The sequence below is a fragment of the Hibiscus syriacus genome, unplaced genomic scaffold, assembly GCF_006381635.1.
Source record: "Hibiscus syriacus cultivar Baekdansim isolate YM2019G1 unplaced genomic scaffold, ASM638163v2 tig00113123_pilon, whole genome shotgun sequence".
NCBI classification, from domain to species: domain Eukaryota; kingdom Viridiplantae; phylum Streptophyta; class Magnoliopsida; order Malvales; family Malvaceae; genus Hibiscus; species Hibiscus syriacus.
In genome coordinates, this window is record NW_024063443.1 from 478,741 (window position 1) to 488,226 (window position 9,486).

Here is a 9,486-nt window from a genome sequence, read left to right on the forward strand (position 1 = left end):
CTCGAGATTGGCCTGCAAAATGTAACTTGTAATTAATAATAATAAAAGTAATCATAATAATTAATAAAAAAAGACCCGAACAAAAACGGGTGTCTACAACTGCCCCTCTTTGCACATTCTTGTGTTAACAAGAATAGGGCAAAGACGACAATACCTCACGTTTTTTTTTCTGGTTCTCTCTCTCTTTTATGCTTAGAAATTGGATAATGTTGGTTGGGGGGGACGACACTACTCATACGTGATGAAGAGGTATGGTCGTCTAAGGGTGGATGACACGACTCATACGTGATGAAGAGTTCTGGTCTTCTTTAGGAAGGGTGATTACTCGGTTCCTACGTGATGAGGACAGCTGGTTATCTATGGTTGACACGGCTCCTACGTGATGAAGAGATTGGTCGGTGGATGACACGGCTCATACGTGAAGAAGAGTTTAGGCCATCTTTAGGAAGGGTGATAACTCGTTCCTACGCCATGAGGACAACTGGTTATCTAGGGGTGACACGACTCCTACGTGATGAGGAGATCTGGTCAGGAGATGACACGGCTCATACGTTATGAAGAGTTATGGCCATCTTTAGGGATAATGATTTCAAAATAAACCGACTCAAAGATGATGTTTCAAAAGAAACAGACTCAAAGATTGTAAATTTTGTTTCCAAAGAAACAGACTCAAGGATTTTTCTCAAAAGAAACAATGTCAAAGATTGGTTTTTTTTCATTAAAAATTGTCTCAAGAGACAAAATTTGTTTTTAAAGAATAGAATCACAGATGATTTTGTTAAGAAACACAATCTCAAAGATTTTTCTCAAGAAAAAATGTCTCAAGAGAGACAAAACTTTGTTTCAAAAGAAACAAACTCAAAGATTTTGGTTTTAAAAGAAATGACTTAAAGATTTTTTTTCACAAAATTGTCTTAAGAGAAAAAAAACTTTGGTTCAAAAGAAACATACTCAAAGAATTTTTTCAAAAAAATAACAACTCAAAGATTTTTATTTTAAAAGAAACAACTCACAAACTTTTGTTTCAAGAGAAACAAACTCAAAGATAGGTTTTGTTTCAAGGGAAACAATCTCAAAGATGTTTGTTTTAAGAGAAATTGCCTCAAAAGAGACAAACCTTTGTTTTCAGTAAAACAAACTTAAAGATTTTTCTTCAAAAGGAACTGTCTCAAAAGAGACAAAATTTTGTTTCCAAAGAAACATACTTAAAGATTCTTTCAAAAGAAACTTTCTCAAAAGAAACAAAATTTTGTTATCAAATAAACATACTCAAAGATTTTTTTCATTTTGTTTTAAGTGAATCAAATTCGAAACTTGTATCTTAAAGAAAAAATGTCTCAAGCGAGATAAAATTTGTTTTAAGAGAAATTGTCTTAAATGAGACAAAAAATTATTTTAAAATTCTCAATATTTGTGGAAAAACATCTTAAGCGAGACAGAATTTTGTATCACGAAAAACACCCTCAAAGGCGATATAAAATCTGCTTATTCCTGCATGTTGAGGAAATATCTTGATTGTGGACTTCAGGAAGTCAAATCTGTGGATGTCACTGTAATTTCAGGTTGAATACATATGGTCATTTCTAAGTTTTTATTTCCTGAAAGATCAAAATGATGTGTTTTTGACTGACTATCTTGGATGTTATGATGGATGTCAAGATGAAATTTATTTGATTTTTTTATTGAATTTGTCCTCAAGAGAGGAAAAATGTCTTTAGTGCACATGATGTTAAATGTTTGATGCAAAGATGCAAACTCATGTAATATGTATGGATGTGTTGATGTATGTATGCATTGATGTATGTTTTCTCGATCTGGAAAGAGAGTAGTTGTGAGAGCAGTCTTCACTTTATCTTTGATTCAATTTGTCTTCATTTCCACCAGGGTGTACTCTTGCAAACCTCAACCTGAGATAATTTGTTTCCTTGCCCCAGCAAATTTTGTCCCAAAAATTGGCTTCCCTTTACCTTGCCCCACTTCGATCTTGAGCTTTGGAGAGATATTCGTTGAATTCCAAGATATACTTCCAGAGAACTTATCTTGTTTAAAATGTTTTTCTTCTTTTGAAAACAACTTGACGAAGAAAAAATATGTGGTTTTTCATTGTCAAATGAACTAAAATAATTCCATTTCTTTGTTTCACAATTGGAGCAAATCACAACAATATGAATTCATTGAATATCAAAAAATCAACTACTCTTTTAATTTTTGATAGTTGTAAATCTTTGACAAATATCAAGATCGAAAGGTGGGTTTAGAGGTTGGCTACCTAAATTCTAAGGTTTGTTTCATCAATCGGTCATCGTGAAGATAATAACATACCCCTCTTTCTTAATTTGGCATTTTAATCGGAGGCGAACAAAATGACACAGCTAGTATAGTCAATTGCTAAACTCTTTGGAACACTTTTGTTTCAGTTTTCTGAAATCTTCCATTTGTTCAAGCTTCGTAGACTTACCTAGTCAAGGTAGTACAGAAATATCGGTCTAAAAATGAGATTTTTGAGTGCTCATGTGAAGTCGACTATAACAGGCGTTCCTAAACTCCCTTAGTCCATATTCACCAAAACTCCTTATTTAGTAAATTTGATTTAATTTGTCGTTGTTTGGCTAGCTGAATTCAGCTTTATTGTACATATATATTTTAATAATTACCTTTGTCCGACTAGCTGAAGGATTCATGTCGTCACAAAGTCTTCGACTTGACAATCACAGTGGAGCAAACACTGAATTGCAAGTACCCTATCAATGTCATGGTTTGAATGTAATCTATTCATAAAGTTAGGGCTTTCAAGTTTCTTCTATAACCAATTGCTTTAGCGGAATAGCTCAACCTGTTATGTCTGAGGAGAACCTGTTATAGTCTTAGTGTTTGTTGAAGGTCAGAAAATCTCCTCGTTAGAGTTCAATTTCCAAGCAATTAACCTAAACTAGATTCATCTACTTGACCATTCCATATGAGAAGATCATGATCATCATTGAACATTATTAACAGAAGTATAAACTAATTAGTTTTGCAATCTCATGTGCTAGTTGCCCCATTTTGTCTACTCCTAACACATACCTGAATGCCAATATGATTGTCTATTCAAGCAAGAAAAAAACTAGCATGGTCTCTTCAAGAGAAGGGTATGGATTCTGGTGTAGGATTAGGATCAAGAGGTCCTTGTTTTGCAGGGTTCAATCTTGTCATTTGTCAAAGATTTACAACCTCAATTATTAAAATCTTTTAATTAAAATGATATTCAAAGAATTCAATATTAAAATTTGCTCATTGTTCATTTCCTAAGAAGTAAGCATTTTATTGAAAATGTTCAAAAGTCAAGTGATTTACAAACATTTAAACATAAGAAGAACAAAAGAAAAACAAATTCAAACAAGATGTCATGCATGAGAATGCAACAAAATCTCCTGATGGATGCCTCGACCGACTTCCGATCAGAATGCCCCATCACACATTGAACATTAATGCCCCTGAATCGATCAAATCTTGGACCTTGCGCTTCAATGTCCTATAATTCTCAGTGTTGTGCCCTGAGCTCCCAATATGATAGCTGCATATGGCGTTAATATCATGACCTTCAGGATATGGGGCTTCTCTTAGTTTGGACTGATTTGGAGTCACCAGATTCATCTCAACTAGCTCTGGGAGAAACTCCTCATATGTCATTGGAATTGTACTGATGTGAGTCTTTTTGTAGAATGTCTTATGAGGTTTGATCCCCAGACTAGCTAGATAAGATCCTGTTATGTTAATCTCAGCTCTTTCCTCATTTTCGGTATGGTTAGTGCCTCCTATCTGGCCATTTTTTATTTCTCTTTCAATCATTTCTCCACACATGGAGAAACTCTTGGTGGCAACTCCTATCATGTAGTCGATATATGGAGACTTCAATGTATCAATGAATAGAGTGATGAATTCTCTTTCAGTCATTGGTGGATGTACTTGAGATGCGACATCCCTCCATCGTTGAGCATATTGTCGGAAGTTCTCACTATTCTTCATCTCCATATTCTGCAGCATTGTTCGATTAGGGGCCATATCGATCATGTGCTTGTATTGACTCAGAAATACACTAGCCAAATCCTTTCAAGAGCGGATTTGAGTACGACTCAGTTAATTGTACCACCTTGAAGTGGGTCCAATTAAACTGGCTTGGAAGAAGTGGATTAACATCTGATCATTGTTTGTGTACCCAATCTTTCTTCGAATAAACATCGTGAGATGAATATTAGGGCAACTGGTTTCACTGTATTTTTCAAAGTTGGGCATCTTGAATTTGGGCGGAAGCACCAAGTTAGGAACTAGTACTAATTTTGTTGCATTCATTCCGTAGTGAGAGCTCTGTCCTCTCATTCCCTGGAATGTCTCTCTGCACCACTGTTTCAGATTCTCTGGGATCTAGTTATTGACTCTTTTCATCTTATCAGGATTTGACATGTTGTGATTAGTAGAATTACCCTGAGGATTTATCACATTTGTACGAGCTTTAGTGGCTGAGAAGCTTACTTGGCGGCTTGGAAGCTTGTGGGGTGAAATAATTATTTGGGGACTAGCATGGGCTATCACACATTCGGAGGTTCCTCTAGTCGAGGAAATCTTCTCTTTGCCTCTTTCTTGGTTGAGCCCAACCAATTTTTCTACCATTTGATCCATTAGGTCGCTTTGATTTTGCAAGACATGATCTATGGTGGCCTTTTGTGCCTGCTCCATTTTAACTTCCCACTCTGCTTGAATCTTTTGCAAACTCTCTTCCAGCTCTTTCTTCAGTTGCTCAAATTTTGCATCCATTCTCAGTACTATGTGAATGCAGTTGCACAGTTAGAAGTGTTTCCTCAAAGTTTCCCGCAAGGTATGATTAATGCTTGTAAAAATGCTTAAATGAATGTTGTGCAAAATGCAATGATGCAAATGCAAATGCAGAAATGTTGATCCCAAAGATGAATATTTTAGAACAATTTTCATCAGAGATAAAAGTTTTCACATTACAAGACAGTCCACTTTACAGACTTAACTTCGCTTAGATGTTGAATTTGAAATGTATCGTTTCTTCATTTTGGATCTCTGTCTTTAAAAAGGATGCCCCTCAAGAGTTCTGTAACCTAACTCTGTTAATGCCCGGTAGTGCTGAAGTCAGTACACCACTCTTCGATGATTAGAATTGAATGATCGTAAAAGAGAATCTACTACAGGATTCTTCCTCAAATCACTGAATCGTCATTTCAGTCTGAATATTGCTCGATCTTCGAGATCACTGCTTCATCTTGGATCTTCGTATTTGGAACTGATGCCCCTCAATGCTCTATAAACTAACTCCGTTAATGCCTCGACGGTATTAAAGCCAGTACGTCGATCTTTGATGACTAGTGATGACATGATTGTAGATAAAACTCCACTGCTGGATTACTCCTCGAATTAGTGGATCATCATTTTAGTCCCAAATAATGCACGATCTTCGAGCAAACCTCATTCTTGTATTTTGAGCTTCTTTGAACCCTCGGTGCATGCCTGTAAACATGACTGCTTGATTGAAAATTTTCACCTCTTCTTGTGAAAATTTCTCTCGAATATCCCCTTACGGATCAACACTTTTGCATTATGATGATGCAATGCAAATGACAAAATGACACAAACAAAAGAGAAGAAATAAGTTAGTGTACACAAACAAAAGAGAAAAATAAGTTAGTACATGTAAAATAATTGATACAGATAAAAATGTTATTCAGAGATGAATATAACACCTATCCCGTCATGATATCTACCCGAAAATGCTTTCAATAGACAACAATCCAACCTGGACATGATTTCTACCCACAATGATCTATTTTCAAGAAATTGATCCTAACCGCATGGTATCTAGTTCGCACGCTTTTATTCGAAAGAAAACAAATTCTACGAACTTAAAGTAAAAGGTAAGGGTTTAGAAACACTCCTCCTTTGTGTACACCTATTTTGGGTACCTACGGACGGACAGAAGTTCGATATGACTATACCTAGGGTGACCGTTCTACAGCTCACTATATGCATGGTTTTGGCTCTAACAGGAACAAGGTAGTCGAATTGTCCTTGATGTTGGTGCCCCCTTGGGCTGTCAAACCCTCGATCCTCACCCATTACAGGATTCGAACGGAACGAGTTCAATTGAGGGGATTCACTGCGTTATAACCCATACGAGGAATAAATCCCTACGAAGATATAAGGTATGTATCCCATGGGTTATTTGCTAAAACGCATTCAAAGAATAAATTCTTACGAGAGTAAAACAATCACCCGGACTAATGTGGATCGAAGCTTGTGTCTAGAGCTTATATTATGCAAATGCATGATGTGTGTGAGGAGGAACATACCTACCTTCGACTTAAAAGGAAAATAAAACTAGGGAAAAAATGATAAAATCTTGACAAAGCTGAAAGCCAAAAATAAAATGTTAGTATGACAATAAAAAATGAAGAAATTAAAAACTTCAATATGTGAATCATAAGTTAACTAAAGACTCGAACTCATAATTTCCACCAAAACGACAATGTGTAAGCGACATACAACTTGACTCTCTAAAAAGACGGTCCCCAAGCTGTCATAACCATTTTTAGATAAAATAATTAAAAATTATTTTAAAAATATAGTTATGATTTTTATTTGAAAAAATTAGATGATTTCGAATTGATTTGACTTAAATGGAAAGGGGTTAAAATGGAATCGCCATCTACCTTTGGATTAAGTAAGTCGAATACCTAAAAACGTCTTTTAAACAAAAAACAATTTTAAGAAAAATCTTTTTTTAGACAAAAAGCTGGTTTGCATTTACAAAGATTCAATTAAAATGGGTTCGGGAGTCGATTATGCGTGGGGAAGGATAAGCACCCCCACAACGCCCATAATTGGTACTGTGTCGCTTACACGTTGTCATAAATGGTGGAAATTACGAGTCGAATATAAAGTTAAAATGTGATCCATTTATAGAACATTGATTAATTTGCTTCAAATTGACTAATTAGAAAATTCTTTGACTCGAAAAGAAATATCAAAATTAGCAATCCTCCATCGGGAAAGCTTATTCGACTATTCCTTGTCAGTAAAATAATATTCCCACATAATTAATTGTAAAATATGTGAATCGAATATAAAATGAAAATCAATCTTTGCATAAAATAAATCGCTATTTAGTAATATGTATCTCATTGTTCAACTTAAAATAAAATGTTTAATTAGCAAAATAAAATCAATTTATTTCAAGTTCGTATTTGGTTCAAACGTTGTATTAGATTGTACCACTTCGATTAAGTGATACTTTCTACGCCCATTCTACAAATTGGTATTCTTGAAATTATTCAAGTAAAAAAATATTAATAAATAGAGTACAAAATAATGATGAAAAATAAATTGAAAAATGTATATATAAAAATATATAGTGCAAATAAGATTATTTTTCATTTATATATATATATATATATATAATATAAACCTTAATATGCATAAATATATAAAATTACATAATCACACGTGCAAGTATGGCTGATTGTTTTAATTTATATGCGTATGTATGCTCATTTGATATATAAAGGGTACAAAAATGTTTAATAAATATATATAGCAAACACATGTGTATAATATAGTAAATAGAACATATGTAAAACAGATAAAACTATAATATAATATACACATACATATGCGTACAAATATGTAAAGGACAAAAACAAATAAAAAATAAAAAAATAGAATCATTGCAAAATGGAATTCAAACATATGAAATTAAGAAAACTTGGTAATTCAAAGGATCATAATCACATTAATAGCAACTTAAAAGAGGTAACAACAACACTTACAACAATCAGGGTATTAATCGGAAATATTAGACAACAAAGGTACTAAAATGCAAATAACACAAAAATATTATTAGGGATCAAAATAAAATGAACAGAGACATAAAGGTAAAAATAGTAATATCAAACAAATAAAGGATATGATCGAACATTTGATAAACAATAGGTGCTGAAAACATAAATAACCCATGAATGTTATTAGGGACTAAAATAAACTACGCAAGAAATATGGAAGGACCAATTAAATTTATACCAAAGTGCATCCATATGAAATGGTGACCAAAATAAATAAATCATAAATTCCATGACCAGATTCGCATATCAAACATAATACATAAGTTTAGTGACTAAAACACAAGTATAGAAAAATAAGTTCCCAAAGTAAGGCATGACAAAGTTTCATTAATTACCAAAATAAAATGATAGAAACAAGGGAGGACCTAAAACGTGATTTACTATTAAAAATGATAAATGTGGATCAGGTTATAAAATATAGGGACTTAAACAGAGATTTACCCACTAGCAAGAAAAAACGCACGCTCCCTCTTGTGAAACGGCATCACATGGCTAATGGAATATAATTCCTTTTAGGGATTATTTTAAAACCCTAATACATTTGTTTCATTTGCTCAATCCATCGTGCTCTCTCACTCTCCCCTTCTTTTTTTTCTTTCAACGAGAGGAGGTGAAAACTCTCTCTGGTGCCACCGATTGGGGTCAAATCATGACCCTGACCACCACATGTTGGTGGCCATAGGATAAAACCCACTCGATTAACACCTAAAATACACCCTTTACTCGACAGTAATCCTAAAAATCTGACTCCCAAATATATCCAAACCCTAAAACCAAAACCTAACCCTTATTTACCTTTGGTAATGATGATGCTCCCTCCGGTGAAAGGTTGGCGTCCGATCTCTGCTCCGATGAAAGGTATGTTTCCTTTTTTCGAAACTTTTATGTATCTCTCTCATTTTTTTCTTTGTGGTTTTTCTCAGTTCTCTGTTTTTTTACCCCCACCGAATGGTCTCCCTTGTTTCCTTCCCCGAAAATGGTATCCCTCATTCTCTTTTATGATTGTTTGCATGTGTTGATTGAAAGATGGATTTTAATCCAGTTGATAGGGGAATGATACCCTATAATATAGGATAAGATTTGTTTTGATTTTTTCCTCTGTTTTCTGACTTGGTGTGATTTCTATTCACTGTTGATGATGGATGTGAGTCACTGTTGGTGTCACTGTAGCTTATACGGCGGCTCGAGATTCACCATCGGCGGCTCAAGCATGGCTGGGAGATGGAAGGCCAAAAGGCGGCGACGGCTAGTTGTTGGATGATAGCTTTTAGGGTTTCAAAACCCTAGGGTCAATTGGGTTTAGGGTTTGGCTTCGGGAATTGATTGGGGCTGGGTACTTGTAAACTGGTTGGGCTTCAGGTTTGGGCCTCGAGATTAGCCTGTAAAATGTAACTTGTAATTAATAATAATAAAAGTAATAATAATAATTAATAAAAAAAAGATTCGAACAAAAACATATGACTACAAGTCCCTAAACAAGAAGTCGCAGACATGGGTTACCGTTAAGAAGACAACACAACCAGTATGGAATAGAATAACATGGATCACGGTCAAGCATATAATCCATTACATATTGCTGCACAAACTCATA